Source organism: Pinus tabuliformis, chromosome X, assembly GCF_031772625.1.
Source record: "Pinus tabuliformis cultivar Carrire ecotype Pingquan chromosome X, CPIR1, whole genome shotgun sequence".
NCBI lineage: Eukaryota > Viridiplantae > Streptophyta > Pinopsida > Pinales > Pinaceae > Pinus > Pinus tabuliformis.
In genome coordinates this window covers 74,425,622-74,449,406 of record NC_142308.1, presented here as the reverse complement: position 1 = coordinate 74,449,406, position 23,785 = coordinate 74,425,622, and the positions used below count along the sequence as shown (strand labels likewise).

At 39.6% G+C, this 23,785-nt stretch overlaps 1 pseudogene; it reads left to right on the top strand.

Annotated features, from left to right (window-relative positions):
- The first annotated feature begins 1,240 nt into the window (after positions 1 to 1,240).
- The window catches only part of LOC149138426 (uncharacterized), a 32,345-nt pseudogene continuing 9,800 nt past the window's right edge, over positions 1,241 to 23,785 (top strand).

Here is a 23,785-nt window from a genome sequence, read left to right as displayed (position 1 = left end):
CAAATGTTTTCTTATATGGTTGTAAGGTATGGAATCCTAACACATTTGAGGCTTGGTGGAATTAGTTGGAAAGGGTACATTGGAAAGGGTACATAAGAACTTGATAAATTGTGCTTTGAGGGTGAAAACTGACACTCCCTATAAGATTTTTCAAGTTGAAACAAGCCTTTATCACATAGAGATGGAACTACCTAAAAGGCTAATTATGTGTGGGAAAAGGGTGGTAGTAATAGATGGTGCTAGGTATGAATGAAAGTTAGCTAAGAAGAGTTGAAATGAATAAAGCACATACATGACTAATAGTGTAATTCATCATTAGAGGAGTATGGTGTAATGGATAAAAGTTGTCTATTATTAGAGAGATTTGAAAACATAATTGTAATGCCCCACTTAAATCTTATCCTGCAAATTTGATTAATGTTTACATTATCTGAAAATATTGAGAAATATTGGTCCAATATAAAATTCATGATTTCTATTATTCAAATTCCCAACTTACCTTCTCAAATTGAATCTTAGGTAGGATATGGTCTCCTTCCATTATTTCAAATAATATATGTATTCATCTCACATTCCCCAATGTACCCTTACATTCACTAGGGAGAAGACATGGTCCTTTCCATTTAATTACATCTCACGTTTCCCAATGTACCCTCATATTTATTTGGGAGAAAACATGGTCCTCTCCAACTCATTATCAATATATATATTCATCTCACATTCCCTAATGTACCCTCACATTTATTAGGGAGAAGACATGGTCCTTTCCATTTAATTATCAATATATATATATGCATCTCACATTCCCAAATGTACTTTCATATTTACTTTGGAGGAAACATGGTCCTCTCCCATTAATTTCTCAATTTTATATTCATGTCACAATTCCAAATGTACTCCCAGCTTTACTTGGGAGAAGAGAAGTCAACTGTAAGGATGGATGAGAAGTTAATGACATTAATGAGAGATGGTTGAGATGGAGAAGAGAGGGAGGGTATAAAAATGGAAGGGGGAAGGGAGAAAAGGGGAGGTGGGGTCTTGCTTATGATGGTGGGGTTGGTTGTGATTTTAGGATTGTTGAGATTTTGGAGACCTTAGGAACCTATGGAGGTTTCTTGGGTTGTTGAGAGGAGGGAAATATTGTTCATATTGGTCTGGATTATTCATCTTGGACACACACACTACATTTGGTTGGACTTGGGCTCGGAGGGCTAGGGAACTTGTGGAGGTTTTCAGCGCTATGGATTATTTCCTAGTTGGATGGAAGGTAAATCCAGTTGGGTCTGTCAAGAGGAGCATTCAGTAGGACAAAGGCATCCCCACTAGCGACCCGTATAGGTATTCTTCCATAGATTACTCATGTAAATTTTATTAGAATGAAATATTCACCATAAGTTATAAGGATTAGAATGTAAATGGTAAATTTTATTTGTTTAAAAGTCTTGTAAGTCAGTAAACTATTGCCTCTTATTACATTTAAATTCTTCAGAAATAGAGCTATTAGAAGACCCTAGGATAGGGCTTTTATACATGGTATCAGAGATTTGGTTCAAACTCTGGACCTTGAAACCTGTTACTTTGTCTTGGCTTGGTTTTGAATGCTGGTTTTGAGAGTGCACATATTTTAGTGGGCTGAGCGTCTAGAAAGAAATTGGGCTCATTTTCCATGAGTGTAGCTATTAGAAATGGATTGTTTGGGGATGAAATTGTGCCTTTTTATTAGTCTTGCCCTATTATTTTAAAGGGGGCTGAAGGATTGTGTGTCGTGGTTCATTTTTCTGAAAGCGCTGGTGGCTGGTTTCTTTTGAAGTGCACCCTTGAGAATGAGATTTTTACTACGTGTTCACTATCAAATATGAAACTTCGTTAGTATGGGTTATGGAGTTCTCTTATTTTGGCAAAATTGTTATATTATGTAAAAAAAAAAAGGAGGACTCTTAGAGAAGCAATTCCTTAGCTGCATTTTCTCTGAGTTACCATGAAAAATCACATTTGAAAGGTTTCTTAATAGTTTTATAACTTATTTTCCTTCCCACTGTGGCAAGGGAATGTGGATAAGATTTTGGGTGTGCTCAATAATCAAGGGAAGAATTGTACTCTATTTGGATACCTCAACAGATTCACCATTTCTTTGGCCCCTAGAGTGATTTCCCTCAGTAAAATCTAGATCGATTCATCTTCATCTTAAATAAGGCACTGGTATCCTTTTTTCTCAACCATTTCCATTCTTCTAGCTTGTTTTTAAGGGGTAGAAGAATTGAGCCTAACTTGGTAAACGCATCTTGAGTTTGCTACCCCATTGTGCCCAGTGCACAACCCTTTACATGGTAACATAAATTGGGGCACTAGTTGGCACTAATAAGACCATACTTTTGCCATGTGCCTGGTCACATAAATTTATTTTGAGTGCCAAAGTATGTATGAAGGGGATTTAGGCATGATATACGTTTGGAAACCCTTACTAAGATGTTCCCTTCTCAATCAACTTGACCTTGACAAGGGTGTTGGAGCATAAGTTCTTGAAGGAACAGTTTGCATGTAAACTGTTTATTGCATATATGAAACTTTTGCATCAGCATAACAACCATCAATTACCTATCTTGCGTTTTGGTTTGGATTCATGATGGTCAACTAGAAAGTGTCATTTCAATATCTAGAAGTCATCAGCACACCATATATGCACAAATTCTTTGATGTCTAATCTAAAAAAAAAAAAATGAGCTTTATCCAAAGTTGCTCATGAACTGTTTGACAAAATGTGCGCATGATTTTTTTTATTTTGCTTAACTTTCGCTTCTACTCATGATATCTTGGGTGTTGGTTTTCATTTAAAGATGGGAAATGCTATTTAGTGTATGTTAATCACAATAAATCAGTACAAGACATAAGCTCTAGGCCTTTGGGTTATTCTCACTTAAATTTTGAATTTTGTCTTTGGCTGCACATCAGCTGTTTGTAGAAAGGCGTGAGTGAGATCTTCTCTAATTTCCATAAAATCTTTTGATTCTAATGTGGGTTATGGCCCATAAACCTAATGGAATCTAGCGCATTCATCTTCTCAAATACCATTTTTGTATCCTTGATATGCTCACATTTAGCATATACTGTGACAAGCGCATTTCCCACAACAAGATCAACTCTAGTCCATATTCAAAAACCTTAGCATGGACTTGCCTAACCTACTCAACAAGTAGCCAAGCACGAAACCCTCTTTAAATTCCAACTTTCAGACCCTAGCAGACCAGAAAAGGGCGTGAAAACGACCCCTAAAGGGCCCAAACCGATCAAATATCTTTCACATAGCGATGTAGTCTGTCTAATAACTGAAGAACTAGATCTTCAAAAATTGTTGGAAATCTTCAACAATGCCGCAAAACAGCAAGGGTGTTATCACAACTTTACGACCTACAATGTCCTCATCAACAAGCTTGGCCGAGCCAAGAAATTCCAAGCCATCAAAGGGATTTTGAAACATATGTCTATACTGGGCTGCAGATGCCATGAGAGTCTCTTCACAAATCTCATGAAGCTCTACTGCAGAGCCTGCATGCCCGAGAAATCAAAGGAAATCTTTTACAAGATGAGGTTTTTCAATTGTAAGCCATAAGCCGGGCGCCTGGGTTTGGTAGAGGAAGTGGTTGCGGATCTAAGGAATTCGAGGTTAGTTCCCAATGCCTACATTTCTAATATTTTCATTAAGTTTCATTTCCAGGCTGGAAATTTCAAAAAGGGCTTTGAGATTTTGGAGGAAATGGATAGGGTTCAGTGTGCTCCCAAATGTTATTAGTTATTCAACATTGATGGATGGGCTATGTCGTGTGGGAAAACTGAAGGAGGCCATTGGGGTTTTTGAAAGAATGCGGACCAAGGGAATTGTTCCTGATGCACTAGCATATAATGTTTTAATTAATGGATTTTGTGATGCTGGGAATGTGAATGGGGCGATGAAGATCTTTGATGTGATGAAGGAGAACAGGTGTAAACCCAACAATGTCAATTTTAGTTATATTATGAATGGCCTGTGCAAGGAAGGGAGGGCACATGAGGCCTCTAAGCTCTTGGGTGAGATGTTCACAACCGGTTGTCGACCTGATGCAGTGACTTATACAACCCTGATCAATTGATTTTGTAAATAGGGTAGGACTGAGGAGGTGTAGAGAATGATTCTGGAGGATTGTGGAGATGAAGGCTGCAAGGTGTGTGCCAGATATTATTACTTACAATATATTAATTGGTGGTTTGTGTAGGGAGTGCAAATTCGAGGAAGTTTTTGGGGTCCTAGATGAGATGTCGCACTATGGGTGTGTTCCAAATAGGGTGAGCTATAGGTTTTTGCTCAATTTTCTTTGCAAGGAAGGGGAATTTAAGAAGGCTTTGCTATCCTTGATCAGATGCTGAAGAGAGGTTTCATTCCCCATTTTGAGACTTCTAATGCATTGCTTGTTGGTTTCACTAAAGCAGGCAAGATACCAGATGCCACTAAGACTCTTTATGGCTTAGCAGATAGGGGTTTTGCTCCTTCTGAAGGTACGTGGAATTGCTTGATCACCTCTGTTGCAAGGAGAGGAAGCTAAGTAAGATCATTGAAAGGTTTCAGAGAATATTGGAAGGAGAGGATTAGTTACTTTATTTCTCTACAATGTGCTTTTCCCCCTTCAAGGCAAAGTTGTTACCTGGCACGATACGATCTTTGTTTTCTGTTTCAATGACAATTTCTGTTTGAGCATCAACCAAAGGAGGCAACTGCGTTGAGCAATTTGTTTTCCCTCAAAAGCGATGGTGTCAATTTTGGCTTTAGTACCTAAACAAATTTATGAATGTGCTAGTGAAGAATGAGGTCCTAAGCTCATAAAGGATGGTAAATTCTTAGAGTTGAAGATTGTTGTCACGGACTGACTTCGACTTTTTGTGCTTCTGGTTTTTCAACCTTTATCTATCTCAATATAGCCAAACTCTTCCTCCCATATATTTGTGATTTTAGAGCATGTAGGTATCCAGTGGAATTATAATTGATGTGCTGAGAAGTATGTCTCTCACTTAAAATGTGAGATAAGTGCTCTATAAAGGCAATCGTTTTTCCTTTTGTTTCTACTTATGATATCCTTGAGGATGAAAAAGAAACTAGAAGTTCATGTGACACAACTAGCTAGGAGATAAAGAAGGTCCAACTAAATTTTCTAAGCAATATGGCAATCAACGTCATCAAAAGTATAGGCACAAAGCATTTATCATGCCCATTTTAACGTAGATAGCCACCTATGGTAAGGTTCTATTTTGTAGTTCCATGTTGTTATTTATGAACATTATATACATTTGGTTGGACAGGTAAAAATCAATTGATGAATTTGGTATTGATGATGGAAATGTTGGATGTATGACCAAATGTATGACTTGGTTACAATTTATCTATTGCATGACTCTTCAGAGTTATTGTTGCATCGTATAGGCTTATATAGATATGATTTATCTAATCAATGACTTAGTGAACTTATGACTTATCTAATGTCTGATTTATTTCCAGTATGAACAACAAAAATTGACACGTGGACACTAGGCTTAATAAACATGATGTCTAAGATCATGTATCTATATCTATTTTTTGGTTATATATATGCATGGATGAGAACTAAACTACAGATTGGAAAGAACCGTATGATAACCAAGATCTACTATTCCATTGAGGATGGTCGAGATGACCAGTGAGGAAAGGTACATTGTTCTATTACATTTGATATCTACTTGATATGCACTCTTATGACACAAGTAAAATGCAAATGACAGGTGGCAAGACGACCTGACTGGATTATTCGATGACAAGTCCAACCAACTCTGTAGTGTGGTCCGTATTAGGGTGTTGACCCTAGTTTTGAAGGAGGGGTGGAGGCATTTTCCACCGTGTATCCTCCGAAACCTGGAATCGTGGGAGGGCAGTGGTGGACACGCTCCCCTAGACGTGTGATGACAATTGCCAGTTGCCTGCTGGGGAAGTTAGGTCGATGCATTCGACACTTCCACCATGTCGGTTTTATCAGTGGTTAGTATGGCCGTTGCCACTAATAAATCAGTAGAGGATGGATAGGGTGGGAACGGAAGTAGATCAGGATGGATAGGAGGATATATATTAGTTGAAGACTCTTGATGGGAAGTAATGTCATTGTTTGACTTATCAAATTTTACTGCTATAACTCTCTCTAGTTTGCTATGCTTTCAAACTCCTTGTACCTTTTCATTCTAAACTTTGAGACAAAGTTCTTTGAAGGAGGGGTGTATGTAATGCCCCACTTAAATCTTATCCTGCAAATTTGATTAATGTTTACATTATCTGAAAATATTGAGAAATATTGGTCCAATATAAAATTCATGATTTCTATTATTCAAATTCCCAACTTACCTTCTCAAATTGAATCTTAGGTAGGATATGGTCTCCTTCCATTATTTCAAACAATATATGTATTCATCTCACATTCCCCAATGTACCCTCACATTTACTAGGGAGAAGACATGGTCCTCTCCATTTAATTACATCTAACATCTCCCAATGTACCCTCATATTTACTTGGGAGAAGACATGGTCCTCTCCAACTCATTATCAATATATATATATATATATTCATCTCACATTCCCAAATGTACTCTTAGATTTACTTGGGAGGAGACATGGTCCTCTCCCATTAATTTCCCAATTTTATATTCATGTCACAATTCCAAATGTACTCCCAGATTTACTTGGGAGAAGAGAAGTCAACTGTCAGGATGGATGAGAAGTTAATGGCATTAATGAGAGGTGGTTGAGACGGAGAATAGAGGGAGGGTATAAAAAGGGAAGGGGGAAGGAAGAAAATGGGAGGTGGGGTCTTGCTTATGATGGTGGCGTTGGTTGTGATTTTAGGATTTGTTGTGATTTTGGAGACCTTAGGAACCTGTGGAGGTTTCTTGAGTTGTTGAGATGAGGGAAATATTGTTCATCTTCGTTTGGATCATTCATATTGGACACACACACTACATCTGGTTGGACTTGGGCTCGGAGGGCTAGGTAACCTATGGAGGTTTCCTAGGCTAGGGATTATTTCCTAGTTGGTTGGGAGGTAAATCCAGTTGGGTTCGTCAAGATGTGCATTCAACAGGAGCAGCAGGACAAAGGCATATCCCTGAGCGACCGTACATGTATTCTTCCATAGATTACCCATGTAAATTTTATTAGAATGAAATATTCACCATAAGTTATAAGGATTAGAATGTAAATGGTAAATTTTATTTGTTTAAAAGTCTTGTAAGTGTAAACTATTGCCTCTTATTGCATTTAAATTCTTCAGAAATAGAGCTATTAGCAGACCCTAGGATATGGCTCCTACAATAATTACAAAAACATTACAAGCAAGGAAAATGGGTTGAACACAACAAGAATAAATAACTTACTATGATAGAACAATTCAATACACAAAGATTAGCATTTAGGATTACCAATCTTCAATTAGCTTTTCTTTGCTTCAATAACTCCTCCAATGCAGCCTTTTCCACAATTTTGGGTGTAAAAACGAGTAGTGGTAGAATTTTTATCTTCCTCATGAGCCCCGTGTCTTGTGGATAAATAATTGAATGCCTTATTTCACTTTTGCACCCTATTTACCCAATGCCATGTAAAATGGAAGGACAATGGCCCCAAGAATCATTTTTGGTAACCTCTTGTCTACCTCATGGGATTCATTCACTTGTTTCCATTCTTAGAATGTTAAACAACCCCAAGATTCAGTTACAAGAATCATTATAAACACTCTATATTCAATATTTCAAGAAAAGGCCTTTTGTGCCCCTTTTTCCTTGCCATGTGGTAGGTAGTTTGGCCATGATGCCTTGGGCTCTCCCTTTAATCCTTTATAGTGAATTTTTTATTGACAACACAAAATGATTTTATTACATCAATACGAAATATATTTGGAATTTGAAGTGAATACAATGATGTAAGTGAAACAAATATGTGAAATTAGTGTATATATTAGTTCAAATCCTTAGTTATTCTAAAATATTCTTTCTTTATTAGAAGATGAGAAGAATATGAAATCACCAACCATATAAGGTGAGGAATTGTGTGATGTTATTGATGTCATGGAAGTCATTAAGATTGATTTATGCTTTAAATACAACAGTGGAAAACACAACAAAGATTTTATGGTGTTGTTGTTGTATATAATAGTGAGATTATTTTTTAAATGATCATTTTCAGAGCAAATTCAAAGTTTAATATAAATTTAAGGAACAGTACCATGTGTGTTTGCACTTGCTTGAAATATTCAAAACTTAAAAGAAGATACACCTGTAGAGATTAGTCCTTAATTAAAAAAATATATCTCAACTTCAGACAAAAGCCAATAGACAAGGTTACATTCAATGGAAATTAAGCATAAGGAACCAAGTTAGCAAAAATATGTCTCAACAACTTTAGTGGGTTGTTAAACATGTGATTATATGTTGAAACAAAGTGTGCCAATGATGATTAGTGAGATACCTAACATTTTAAATATGTTCCAAAGGTTTTCTTTCCATCATTTTCCAATTAATGCTCTAGAATGACCAGTGGTTAAAAAAATCATAAAATAATGATGTAACAATGCCAAAAATGAAAATTTGTTTAAACTCTAAGTTGGTCACTTCATAGGTTAATGCACCAATTGGTTATTTAGAAAGTTTGAGATCATGTATACAAGAAGAAATTAGTAGCAAATATGTGCCATAAACAAAATGTTTGCCTTAGTATGAAATTACTATTCAAGATATGTCGACCTTAACATTCAGATTTTTCATAAATGAAACCTGAGAAACCATATTGTGAACATTATAACAAATCATTTCATATCCCTTGGCATATATTTAGTTAGTGTAAGAATCTAATGTAAATTCTTGGGTTATTTATGGAATTTTCAAGGCTTTGAGTACAAAACTCATCAAAACCCTTAGGGTTATATAAGAACTATACCATTCAAACCCCAACGGTTAAAGATATCTAAGGAACTATAACACCTATCCACAAAACCAAATTTATTATCTAAAGCTTCCTTAGAAAACAAGTCGTTTTAAATAACCTACACAATAGGATGCCCAAAGGGCAGAGCATCTGACTGCCCCTCTCAATTGGGTAATCATGTTAGTATATTGACTATTTATACAGATACTAGTGACAAATCACATTTTTTAGGTGAATGATGGGGGTTTTGAATATATAAAATTTTGCAGGGAAGAGCATAAATAAATGATCCAGGGTTTCATTTTGTCAGACTCTTGAGGGTTTGAAGAAATTGAAAGTGTAGGTTTCAAATATGAACCACTTCCCACCTCGTAATATTTATATTTAGTGATGTGGTAGGTGGTCTTTTGAGTCATTTAATATTAAATAATATGAGGTCATGTTTTTTGTATGAAAGTCTTAAACCAGAGTTCCTGCAAATTGTAGTAGTGAGTGGCCAGAGACTGGATGGTCAGGGTAATGTCAACAGATGGTTGAAGCTTGTGTGAGAACCTGAGAAGCATTGGATAATTCTCACCTATTTTTATCAAAACAAATGGATTGAATCCAAAACAACCCTTTAAACCCAATTCTTAGATATTGTCACTGTTTTTATGGCTTTCCAATGCATTATCAGACAAATTCCTACAATTCATGAGATTGATAGTGTTAAGTCCTTTACAAATGCTAGTCAAGGCCTTAATACCCTAATCCTACAAATTGGGTATGAAAGTCAAGGAAACATCATCCATTAGAGTACAATTTTTCACAAACCCTAAAAACCCTATATTTGAAATGAATTTATGTGGTTGGTCAGGGTTCCTTAATATTAAATTAACTAGATTCTTAATAAGATTCAAAAGCCAAATGGAGATCTTGGCCCTGCAATTGATCCATGCACTCAAAGTGATTTAAGTTCTTAACGTGTTTGAAGTGAGAAATTAGAGAAGGGAGGAGTGCACGAGACCTGATCGTCAAATTTTGGGTTGTATGCGTGAGATTTCGTTTCAAACTATGCACACCAAGGATGTCAAGAGAAGATACTGTAGTCCTAGTAATCGTGTCAAATTGAGGGACAACAGTCCCCTATCGCTTGTGGCAATCTCCATGGCACACTCCGTCTAGTCTATAGATTTGGTTTGGCGAATCAATCCAAGGCACAACTCTCCCTTTCTATTTTTATCATAGGAAAACCAAATATACCGAGAGCATATCCTATAGACAAGATGAGGGACAATAGTCCTTGTTTCTTGTAGAAATATCCATGCTGCTCTCCATCAAGTTTATAGATTTAGTCTCCAAAATCAATCCAGACACTACTGTCACTCGTTATTTTTATCATATGAAAAAATGTTGCCATAGATATGAGAAAAGTAAACAAATATTAATTAAAATAAATAAGATGTAGAAAAGGGACAAGTTGAGACGTAATTGTTAGTTCGTCTCAAACTAATGCCTTAAGGCAACTTATTATGTAGTAGTGTTTCTTCATACATAGGAAAGGAGTAACCCAAGAATTAGTAGATTAAACAAAAGAGGTTGCATGTGACCTTGGCCTCAAAAATGTTATTTTTATAAATCTAATACTAAATTCTTTATTGTTGTTATGCCATATGGTGACAATACGCCCCTATTTTTCATTGCAGTCCATGGCTACATCTTTTCTTCGTATTTATTATTTAATTCCATTGAATTTATTTGATTATGTTAACCAGAAGGTTGTTGGTGACTACTAATGGGGACCAATATTGTTATTTTCTCTGATAAAGTTAGTAAAATATGTTTGTTTCAGCTTGTCATGTCTATGCATCATATTTTGTATAAATATTTTTCCTCATTTTCCTTTGCTTATTGTTCTTACGAGATATTATTTAGTTCCATTTCAAATCATGTCTCTCCAGTTATATTATAATCAGTTATGATGTCTGATACTCATTTTTTAAAGGAATTTCTAAAATTATTCATGTTGCTTGTGTGATATTGCAACTGACACCCAATTAGAAAAAGATAGAAAGAAAGGTTCAACATCCTTATTCATATAATAGCTTCCCTTGGCCAACTAGTGCCAACCCAACTCTCCTAGTGTATTATGTCAATTTTGGGAATCCTCGTTATGCAACCATCAATGAGAGTTTTATGGTTGAAGGGACTACTTTAGAACGTTCATTTTATGGTGTAACAAAATAATAACTTAGATTTTATCGCCCAACCATACATTTTTAGCAAGAGAGACGACTTATTGCATCATGAAATATTTGCACATGAAAAAAATCGTCTAACAACATTACAACCAAAACTCATATCAATAATGTAAAATCAACGAAAAAGTGCATTTTCGAGACAACTACATATATGTCTAGCAATATAAATGTGTTGACACGTGGTGGTGTTTTTAAGCTAATATAAGGTAGAAAAAGAACCCTAAAATTTGGTCTGATGGTTCATGATTTATAATGAGTTGTCATGTTCACATTTAAGAGGTGGTATTTCTTCCAAAAGTATCTGATGATGAATAGGTTATGCATGTCACAGGCAAAATCAACCTTTGTGTCATCTTGATATTTTTTCTTTGACCATTAGTTGACATTCTATTTTTTCCACACAATGACCTAATTTTCAACATATTCCTACAATGGGCTTGATGTGTCCTTACTTTGGTTTTTTACCAAACACAAGGAGAGATCTCAATTGCTATATGCATAAGCCCTAAGCCAGTTCTCCTATTTTCAATCCCACTAGTGTTTCAGATCTCTTCAGCTACCAGAATTAACCAAGATAATTTAATTCTATGATGTTAGAATAATTAGATATGAAAAAGTATCAAAAACCACATGGGCATGCTTTAAAGAAGAGGAAACATAATGACAACCACCAAATCAAAAGACACAGACACATTGATAATGGATTTCACCCAGTGTGGGTTACGTCTTCGAGCCCGATGTCAAGAGAGGGGAGGCCACTTTATTAAATGTTGCAAGATGATGATGTGTACATGGTACATTATTTGTCACTACAAAGATAAATTCCCTCAGCTAGAGTGGCATGTCTCTCCATGAGACGTTCTCATATAGGAACTCTCACTCATATGGGCCCTCCTTCAACATGACAATATGATAAATTCTCACATAAAGTGGCATATAAGTGTCCTTCAACACAATGGTAACAAGGATCTCAACAACTAAATCATCATCTCAGCAAATGAAAAGAGATAGCATGGCATCACTGCATCATATACCTTCACTTTCGGGGATGGCCTAAAAATGCGAAGATCTGTTGATGAAATGGACTGCATCGTTGAATTTGTGGCATGAAATCGTGTCAAACGACTATAAACTTGGCCTCTTTATGACATCGTCAAAATTTGGAACCCCGGGAATCACAAAGATTCCCCAAAGATTCCTTCTAGGAGATGGGTGAAGAATTCACTGCTAAGATGGAGATTCTGAGCACATTATTGCACTTCTTGCGAAATTATGTGAAAAATGACTATAAATTCGACATCATTCTACTTAAGTCACAAATAAGGCTCCAAGGGAATCTTTTAGATTTTGCAAAGATGCCTCACTCTTGACTGCCTGAAATTCTGCAACTCATATGAGGAAAGATACCACACCATCATGTTCCCTATGAAATTCTAGTTCTTTTGAGTGTCAACTTGGCATGAATTTGACACTGTCAAAAATCATCCTTTAGGGAATCCCCTAAAATATTCTCACCTTAGAAAATGTACCCAAGGCGGACCCCTATTATCATGCCCCTACTCTGGCGGTTGTCTTTCAACCGCATGAATGGGGGTGCGGCACCACCACCCATTTTCTTTTCAGCAATACTCACAAGTGTGGACTACGCCTAACATTCCATACTTAGTTTATTGTTCACTTTCCTAAGTATTACGTTCCTATACACAACGGAAAACATTCAATTAGTCATCTTCATCATTATTACCATTTAAACATATGCACAACGCATAATTAATGGGAGGGGAAACTCCTTGAATATGAGTTTGCCCGTATGATAATAACAATTTTACATAAAATATACAAGTTACAGTCTTTGTACAGAAACCCCAAGTTTCCTCTCTACAATCTCTGTCACAACTGTGTAACTTCGCTTGCACCGTTCGGTCCACCCGAACCCAGAATGCCCACCTTTGCCGGGTCGGGTTGCCCAGCTCGTCGAGTAGAGGCGCCCACCCTTGGGCCACCCTCCGCACCAACTCACCATGTCCATCGGTTCTTCTGTTTGTTGCAGCTCATTTAGCAAAGTGTCATTCAGCTTGTTCCTATGACGTGTCAGCCTACTTGACGCCCACCCGCAACTCACCCAACTCTCCAACACTTAGTTCTTACCTCATGTGCCTTCACAAGGATCGCAGCCCAACTCATCGTTCAGTTGTCGTGCAGCGATGCCCTTCGTGGGTCGCCCATCCAGCACGTTGTGGGCACACAGCCCACTGACTGACCGAAACACAGACCTATCACTAAGCTTACCTTCCCGCCTGAATGCACCCGCACACCAACTTATGGTTCGCTCACCCACTATGGTGCGGCTCGCCTTCCTGCTTGAACGCGTCCACACACCGACCTGTGGTTAGCCCGCCCACTGTTGTGCGGCCACTCGACCTGCGGTCTGTCTGCCCGAGCTTTCGTGCATCCTGCTCCTTGGCTTGGTGTTGTGGCTAAGAACCATCTACACCTCGCCTCAACTCATTCGCTCACCTTCTTACTCATTCACCCAACACAGAACTCGCTCTTGATGATTGAACTTTTGAAATTGTTGCTTTCTCCATTCATGTGTTTGCCTTCTTACATGCCTCCACACGAATACTTCATGGTCGGCCTGCCCAGGGCGACGTACCCATTCAACCATCCGCACCTCAACTCAACGTCGGCTCACCCATGTCGCTGCCCTGTCGAGTCCACACACAAAATATAAGTTCGCCTTCGCCAAGTTTGCACACTTAGCCGAATTTCAATTTTTTGACCTTCATTGGCTCGTCGCACTTTACTAACTCGTCCCATCATCACAACATTTCGTCACAACTAACTCGCCCACTCACCGACTTGTCGCATTGTCGACTCGCTGCACAGTCAACTTTCACACCATCAACTCGTCGCATGCCCGACTCGTCGCGTTTAACCGGGAGTGCGCCCACCCAACTTGTCACACATTGCAACTGCGACTCGTGGGCTTGACATACTCCCCCACTCTAAATGGTTGTCATCCTCGACAACACCGTCATACGACATCGCAAAGTGTCGCTAGCTCCAACATCCAAAATGTTCATACTGCCCACCTCTGCTCTGTCATCGCACAAACCATAAAGGCTCATGTCTCCATGAATCGGAAGGTCTCCTCAATCCATGATCATCAACCCCTCTGTAGCAATCCCCACATGCTACCCCACTGTGGAAGGATTGTCCTCCAACTCAAACTACATGCTCACTGCAACATATCATGTCAACCCCATAATGTATGGTCATCGTGTGAACCGCTGCCATGATACTCCAACACAATGCTAACACATCTCAATACAGTTCTCGAGCCCCATGATCTAAACTAGTCGGGTAGCTAATCCAACTGTCACGCTCAAACCATGAGAATGCACATCCTCATGCCACCATCAGTCATTTCTCTCAGCATCCTACCACAACATCAACTCGAACAAGAATCCATCTCCATCTAAGTAAGCCATGCCCAGGTCCATGAAGTAATCCCCATCTCATCTGCAACATGTTGTCCATGATGTTGGTTCCAATGTGCTGCAAATCAGCTGCATATATCCCAACATCATCATCCATATATGTAAGATCCATCTCCTCAAAGTGAAGAGATCCTCCCCTCAAACCAAATCTCAATGTGCCACATCTAGGTCCATGAAGCAACCTCCATCATATCTGTAATGTTCCATCCTCAAGTCTACCAAGGAAACAATTATACACCTGTCTCATCATCCATTTGTTGCCCATGATCATAGATCGATCATCTCTCATGTATCAAAAGTGGTTAAGTCTTGGCTCAACCCATGCCCAAGTGTTGCCACCAAGGCATCATCATCGCTGCAACTCCATCACTCCAAAGTGTCTCATATCAATCCTCCACATCAAGTCACTCTCCCAAGTACACCCCATAAATGTACTTAAGAGTATGCACCCCATACTGCATCAAAGTCACTAACCTCAGATCCTCAATGCATCAAATCCTGCAAGTCCACTATAATATGAAGTCCCTAAAAGTTACAACCTCATATCATCATGAGCTCCATGAGTCATCTCCAACCAACATCCTAGCAAGCATACATGTCTCGGCCCCAAAGGTCTCTGCAAGATGCCTCAGCTCTCCATGTAGTAGAAATGCTCTATAGTCTTCTCATAACTCCACCAAGTCCATGGGCTTGTTGTACATAAGTGCACAACATCCCCATCGGTTCATAAGTAAAATATCTCCATGTCACATCAACAAATCCATCTGCACAACATCCCTGCCTTGGAACTCCTCATTGGATGCCCATAAGTGACACCTCTACAGGTGCTCTTGCATAATGTCCCTACATAAGATTTCCATGCTCCATCTCTCCATCTCGATGTCCATGACTCAAGTTTCCCATGTTATCCAACTAAGTAGACCCATCACAACATCGGTCATCTTCATCCAAGTCTCACTCAGGTCTAGTGCCCATAGCTACCCAAACCATATACATCATCAAGTCATATGAGTCCCTTCCACCATAGCTCCACCACTAAAGGTTCCACCAAGACTTCCTCTTGGTCTCGGCCATGAGAAGTCCACCCAAGTATCATCAAAAACCAAGTGTGTGCCCTCTCTCCAATATGTCCATGATTCACGAAGGGCACTTAGCCAATTTCTCCATATGGCTAAATCATGACCCATCCCTCCGCAATGATCATCATGTTCCTCCCTTGTCACGAGCATTTGCACCTTCTGCCATAAGGTCGCAAACAACCCCAACAAGCTCTGCAACAGTCAATGGTCCTTACTTCTCCATACAAGGTCTCATCATAGACATCCATGGTAAGATATTCCACTGCATCGACAAACTGAATTTTCCCTTCCTTGCATATGGCACATCCTCCAAAAGCTCCAATGAAACACAAGTAAAAATAGGAGTACTTACTTCAACATGAGGCCCCTCCATGTGAGTGTCCTCATCCACCAATGTCTACAAACTACAGGATCTTCATCCAACTTGATCAATCTCAAGTTCCTCCTCCATTGTTGTCATATCTGCAACATCCTCAGACATCATGACTTCCTCTTCTTCATCATCGCAATCTGGAGCTACATCCTACTCCATTTCCCAACCAAGTCAAAGAAGTTCATCTTCAACATTCCTTTCCATGACTTCAAGTTCATCTCGAATCCATGGGTTCTCTTCTTTCATCTGCTTCAACCTGTATAAGTTCAGCAAGAGCCTCCCTTGGCATTCTTCCAAACCTGCCATGTCTTGTTGTTCAACTTGGCCCAAGCACAAAGCTTCACCCCTGCTAAACATGTCACGAAGTGTATCGCTTCAATCTGGTATTCAGTAGCTTAGATACCAACTGCCACGAAGTGATAGTGGGATCAAATTGTCTTTAAATCTCCAACGAAGCCTTGCAGAAAATCAAGGCCTATGATACCAACTGTCATGCTCCTACCCTAGCGGTAGTCTTCCAACCGCACAAAGGGGGGTGCGTCACCACCACCCATTTTCTTTTCAACAATACTCACAAGTGTGGACTACACTTAACATTTCATACTTAGTTTATTGTTCACTTTCCTAAGTATAATGTTCCTATACACAATGGAGAACATTCAATTAGTCATCTTCATCATTATTACCATTTACACATATGCACAACGGATAATTAAATGGAGGGGCAACTCCCTGAATATGAGTCTACCCATATGATAATAACAATTTTACATAAAATATACAAGTTATAGTCTTTGTAAGGAAACCCCAAGTTTCCTCTCTACAATCTCTGTCACAACTTTGAAACTTGGCTTGCACTGTTCATTCCACCCAAACCACCGTTCGGAGCGCCCATCCTTGCCCAGTCGGGTTGCCCAGCTCATCGGGTAGAGGCGCCCACCACGTGCCACCCTCTGGACCAACTCACCGTTCAACCGTCGTGTAGTGGCGCCCTTCGTAGGTCCCTTGCCTAGCTCATCCTGGGAGTATCACCCACCGACCGACCGAAACACAGACCTGTCACCGAGCTCGCCCGCCCACCTGAACGGGCCCGCACACCAACCTGCGGTTCGCCTGCTCACTGCGGTGTGGCTCGGCTTCCAGCCTGAATGCACTTGTACATGGACCTGTTGTTTGCCCACCCACAGCGGTGCGGCTGCCCGACCTATGGTTTGTCCACCCGAGCCTTCATGCGTCCTTCTCCTCGGCTTGGTGCTATGACTAAGAACGGTTTGCACCTCCCCTCAACTCATTTGCTCACCTTCTTGCTCGTTCACCCAAACACAAAACTCACTCTTGGTGATTCAACTTTTGAACTTGTTGCTTTCTCCATTCATGTGTTCACCTTCTTATATGCCTCCGCACGAATACTTCATGGGTCGGCCTACCTAGTCCAACCTACCCATTCAGCCATCCACATCCCAACTCAACATCAACTCGCCCATGTCGCTGCCCCGCCAGGTCCACACACATGATATAAGTTCGCCTTCGCCAAGTTCGCACACACAAACGAATTTTGTTTTTTTGGCCTTCATTGGCTCGTTGCACTTCACCAACTCATCCCATCGTCACAACCAACTTGCCTACTCACCAACTCATCACACCATTAACTCGTCGCACCCCAGGCTCGTCGCATTTAACTCGGAGCACGCCCATCCAACTCGTCGCCCATTGCAAACGTGACTCATGGGCTTGACACCTATGGTCTTAGTTCCGTGCTTGTTGTTCTACTTGGCTCCTCTCAGCTCCCGCTCAGCACCTCTAGTTTGCTACATTGTACGGGTTTTTATATTTTTGATTAGGTAGACCAACCAATGCATGGGTTATTGACTGAACGACACCATGCCAAGTTAAAAATGACATCTTTAGGTGATTTTAGGTTCAAAACCTATCAACTTATTCCCTTTTTTTTAATTAAAACAACTTGTATGCATACCCACCAAAGTCGTGTTATAATAAACTTCTAGTTAATTTGATTTTTGGTTATATACATAACCACCCCCATATGTGGCTTAATAATGCAAAACATAACTATTTTTGTAATATGGAAAACATGGTTTCGTTGGTTAAACAAAAAAATGGTTTTGTCTTTTATCTTTATTTAATGTTTTGTTTTATATGAAATTTGTTTCATATGGTTAATGTTATAACCAATTATATAATTACATAATCGTTGATATATCTATATATATCCCAAATCCTATGGCTTTATGTATGATTATTTTTGTAGCCATATTATTTAATTTAATAATCGTTATGCTTATAATAACTTTTTGTTTTCTCATTTATTTTTTTAGGTCATTATATTATTATTATTATTATTATTTTGTCTTTTTGTAGGGAGATGGAGCCAATGATTGAATGTCAAGTCCCAATGGCTGATAGGCCACTAGTCCACTATCATGTAATTTGTGGGTCTCACCTACTCACTGGATCCCATGTGGCAAATTGTGGGCCCCTCCTTTTTGTGTTTCTTGTCAAACTTCAAAATGCAATAAGTTGGTCATACGAACTCAGATTTGAGTGTTGTCTGCACTATTGGAATTAGGACGAGGAACACTACAATTTGGTCCTAGTTTCACTTCAATACAATGACTTTGATTTTTGAGATTTGTTTAGTCCTCTTTGACTTTTGAGTGTCTCTGATGCCACTTGGATCATTCCTCCCCACTGAGGATCTTTTGGTCCTACAAAAGCATGAATATAATCTACAACTATTGTATTATATTATCTTGTTGATGGTGTTGGACCTGCCAAAATGTTAAGGGGATCTCCCCGGTAAGAAGCCCAATTAGACCTCAAATCGTTTGGTGTAGGTGTCCCAGCAATGGGTCATAAGGTAATGCCTTGACTGCGATGTCACACAGAGGCAAGTAAGATAACTCTGTCAGTAGCAAGGGCGTGACTGATGCAGTGAGTCAAGGAAGGTGTATGTGAGGTTCTAACACTTCGAAGGGAGAAGAAGGTGAAGATGAGTTCCAGGTTGAAGGGATCAGTCCCAACTTGGCTAGGAACACATAACATAAAAGGACATGCACATCTTCCGGTGGAGCAGTCCACGCGGATGCAATAGTGACATCATACAAGGTAAGATAACACGTACAACACTGATGGATTAGTCTGAGATGAGTGCAATAATTATTACATCAAGGTTCATGTGAAAGGTCTGTCTAATGACCGGCAGAGCAGTCGACCCGGACGGTGACAACATTAACAACATATGAAACACATTAACAACAAGATTCATATAATTGCATACAAATCAGTTCATACACAAGTATGTAAGTTAAACAACATATATCATTAAGGAAACCAAAACAGTCCAACTACAATAACAACATATGAATGAAAATGTGTTGGCTCTTATTATATAAAGAATTCTAAGTCACAATCATACAATACACCATGTAAACCTACTAGTTCCAACAGTGGGAAGTTACAGCCACATCCGCCTGCTCCTCCAAAGAGATGAACTAGCTCCGTGCAGTGGAGAAGCCAAGGCGCATTACAATAATGTCCAAGCTTTATCCAATATAATCTTATCATAAGCTTGGCTGACCAAAAGCCTATACAATGAGTTATGAGGGAATATTTATAGAAAAGAGTGGGGTGACCCTTGATGTTCCCCTCTCTGACAGTTAAACTACCCTCATGACTCTTCACCTACTCTATGACTGTTACATACAACTATTGACACTCGACTTACACTTGACATGACTCAACATTACAATGCACATGTACTCATTTTGGACAACATGGCTTGAGCAAGCCTTGCAAGACATCACTGACACTCGGTCCGTTGTGGTGAGACCAACTCTTGACATGCTTGTGATGGTGAAGCTGGTGAGCTGATGCCAAGCTTGGTCGTCTGTGATGGTGTGCATGAACCTCATGGTGACATCTTGTTGAAGCGAACTCTTGCCTCCGTTGCAACTGGCGCATTGGTTTGACCCATTCATACAACTCATTTGCTAACATGCGCATGCTCTTCTTGGGTACGGTTGGAATGGAAACACACTGATGCATAGTGTCTGTGTTGATCTTCAAGTGTGTGGTGGTGGTCATGCACATCAACTTGTCGAAGTGCATGTTCAGCCCCAGTTGGACTTGCTTCTTTTATTCGCTTGTTGAGTGTGTTGAATGGGTTGGATTGCATGCATGCGCTCAACGATACGCGTGCTACTAAATCCCTTGCATGCGATCAACAACACTGCTCACCATGTCTTCTCTCTATTAGCTACTAGGATGGATCCTTAACTTGTATGGGTGTATTTTCCTCCCTGAGTGCATGTTATGCTCACTGTTGTTCCTATTCCTACTGCAACTCATTCCTTTGTCTATGCAACTTCATGTTATTCCTAAGTTGCTGCTTCAGCACATGCAACTCCTTCTTTGTTTCATCTTCTGCCTTCACATGATATTCATGTCATGCCATCACTTCATAGCCAGAGTCTCCAAAGTTGCTTTCATCATCAATGGACCTGCTTGAGCTTTCAATTTTGTTCTGTCTTCATGTTGTCAACAACCCTCCTCTTGCATTCGTTGCATTTGGTGTCCTGTCTTCAGCTTCTCTTCATGATGTTTCTCGTTGTGATGTTGCTGCTATCATATCTTGATGTCCTTGTCTATGAACAACTTGATGTCTTTGTGGGTAGGCAAGTCCATGGACACTTGATCGATTGCATCCCCAAGTGTGCTCTGAATGGTGTCTTTGTCTCTGCTCTCCTAGAAACCATTGTACCTATACTATTGAGAGGCAGATCAAAACATGGGATACCTCGAGACATGGAAACACTCGTGGCAAGCAATCTATTAGTCGAAAACCAAAATGAACATGAGAATTGACTTACAACATACCTGGGTTCATGATCATGAAGGTTGCGTAATTTCGGCTGGGAGGGTGGGAGACCAATTGCCAAGATTGCACAAGGCACAGTCTGGGCTATTGGGAGATTGATTGACTATTGGAATTATGCAATGTATGGTCCAGTCTGGTTGCTAACTACAGGAATTGCATAATGCATAATTCCAGCTGGGAAGGACTGCTGGCCTAGGGACATATTTGCGTAATTTCTTGGGCCAAGCAGCCATTTTCCTCCAGAAATGTGCGAAATAGTCTTGGAGGCTAGTTTTGGGAAGGAATGCATGAATATTGAGAGGAAGGTGAGCCTTCCTTTCCTAGATTGTGCAATCCAGCCTTGGTGAAGGCAAAACCTGGGCCAAGGTTGGCCCGACTGGCCAATGGGCAACTGAAAGCAAGTATGTCGGTGAATACATGGCAACACTAAGTGATAGAAAAATTGATTAACAGTGCATGCAAAACATGAATGAAAGATTTAGCAAACAAATCAACATGCATGTGGGTGAGGCAGTTTTCCTGTTGGGCGAATATTCGTGCAAAATAGTTTCATGCATGCGACAACAGTGAGATAGCAATGAAAACTGAAACATGGCTAGGACAAGCTAGAATATATGTAAACGACAACAAGCGCTCAAAGAAATAAAAAAAACAATACCCTCAAGTGAAAACACAAAAAAGTGATAGAAATGCAGCACAAGGCATGGGAACCGGGCTTACCCTAAAACAGTTGAGTTGAATGTGTTGACTTCTCCTAGATGTGATGTGAGATTTCATAATTGCAAGGTTGATGTGAGGAATGAGCTTTGCAGCATCTGGTTGATGAGTTTTGATAACATCAAGGTTGTGATGCACATGCCACGAATCTAGGGGAAGCGACACTTGGTGGGAGGTTTCAGAATCGCTCCTTGCATGTAACCTCCAACTGTTAAACATAGATCCCTGAAACAAGGGATGCCTTTGCATGTTGCCTTGGGAGAAAAAACCCATGCACGCAAGTCTATTTTTCTCAGTCCCGGAGGGAACTGGTCAACTCAACTGCACGTGCAAGACACTGCTTGAATGCTGGAGAAAAATGCACATTTTTGGCTGGGAGCTGGGCTGGATGCCCAGGAGATTTGCACAATTTTTGGGTAGAGTAGCTGAATGCTGCCCAGATTTGCGCATATTCTGGGTTGAGCAGCCTTGCTGGTGAATTTTACGCAAATCCTGCTGGGAGTGTTGGCAGGCAGGATTGCATAATCCTAGAGCCCAACAGGCTGCCAGAGAGGATTTCACAATTTCTAGAGGGAAGGCTAGTTTCCCACTAGAAATGCACAATTTTCAAGGGGAAGCTACTCAGCTTGTAGCTAGACCAAGTCTGGGTGAACAACCAATGAGGGGAATGGATCAAGTTGTGACCAAGAGGCTGCCTTTATGCAAGAAAGACACTGGAGCTTGTGAACTTGGCAAAGCAAGGTAAGCTGCTGTGAAGGTTGGAATGGAGGCTCCAAAACGAGGCTAAGGAAAAAGTTTGGTGGGTGGTTCTAACCGCTACAACATATTTGCACAACAATTGTTCTGACATGCCACATTGCCTTCACCTTCACCCTTGTTCTTCGGAGCCATAAGTGATGAGTTGACGCCTTCATCCTCTGCAAACCTGTAGTACATTCTTTGCAAACTACATATTCAATTACATGACCAATCATGACCCAAGCATCCCCATGCTCTCTAAGAGTTTTTAACTCACACTCTTTGGTCAAGTTTACATCATAATAGAAACCAATACCTCAAATATCAACAAAAAGCTAAAAACATTTTTGTTTCTTTAACAAGCGATGGAAAACACATCATCACTTTTACAATTATATTGCAACACATGATTTACAAAATGTTGCCATGAAAAGATACCATATCTAGTAAAAGTATATATTACTCAACAAAGTGAACCACCATGAATGTGGTAGATTTTCTTGTTTAATATCTTCACCAGTTGGTTTCTACATCTACACTTTGTCCTTAAGACAATGCTTTAGATGGAGCCTCCAACATGTGGCTCTTTGATTTCCACCTCTGTTGCAATGACTGCAAAAATTCTTCTCCCTCTAGACCTTAATAACCTTATTCTTTCCCTGATGTGTAGAAGGCATTTCACGCCTCATCCTCTTTCTTGTTCCCATTCTCTTCCAGCACTCAACAACCACATGGTTATGTAGACTATAAAAACTACATGGTTTTCTACACCATGATTTATACTCATCATTAACAATATATTTGTAATCAAAATGAACTTTAGAATATTGAGAATTTTTATATGTCTCTTGGTTGTCTCTGGTGTAATCACGACAATGAGATATTGCCTTAGCTCTTCCTCTACAATGTTCATTGTCATGGGAGGATTGTGATGTGTTCCAATCATCCTATTTCTCTTATGGCTTCGAAAATTCCTCAGAAACTTCTGATACCTTTGATCACTCTCCTTCAATGTATCCCAAACCTACAAATCAAGTTCTTTGTACAAATTCCAATGCCTTAGTCATTCCTTGGCCATTAACACCAAGTCCTCCTCCTTTATACCCTATCTTGGTAAGGAGTCTCATTCTAGTTCCTAAAATGGGTACCTCCATGTTTCCAATAGAAATAATGTCATGTGAAAATGAAACTAAAGAACAATCAACATTATTTTCCTCAGTTGTCGATTATGAAACATGTGATGTTGGCTTCGCTAAGATCTTGTTGCACTTCAATTTTT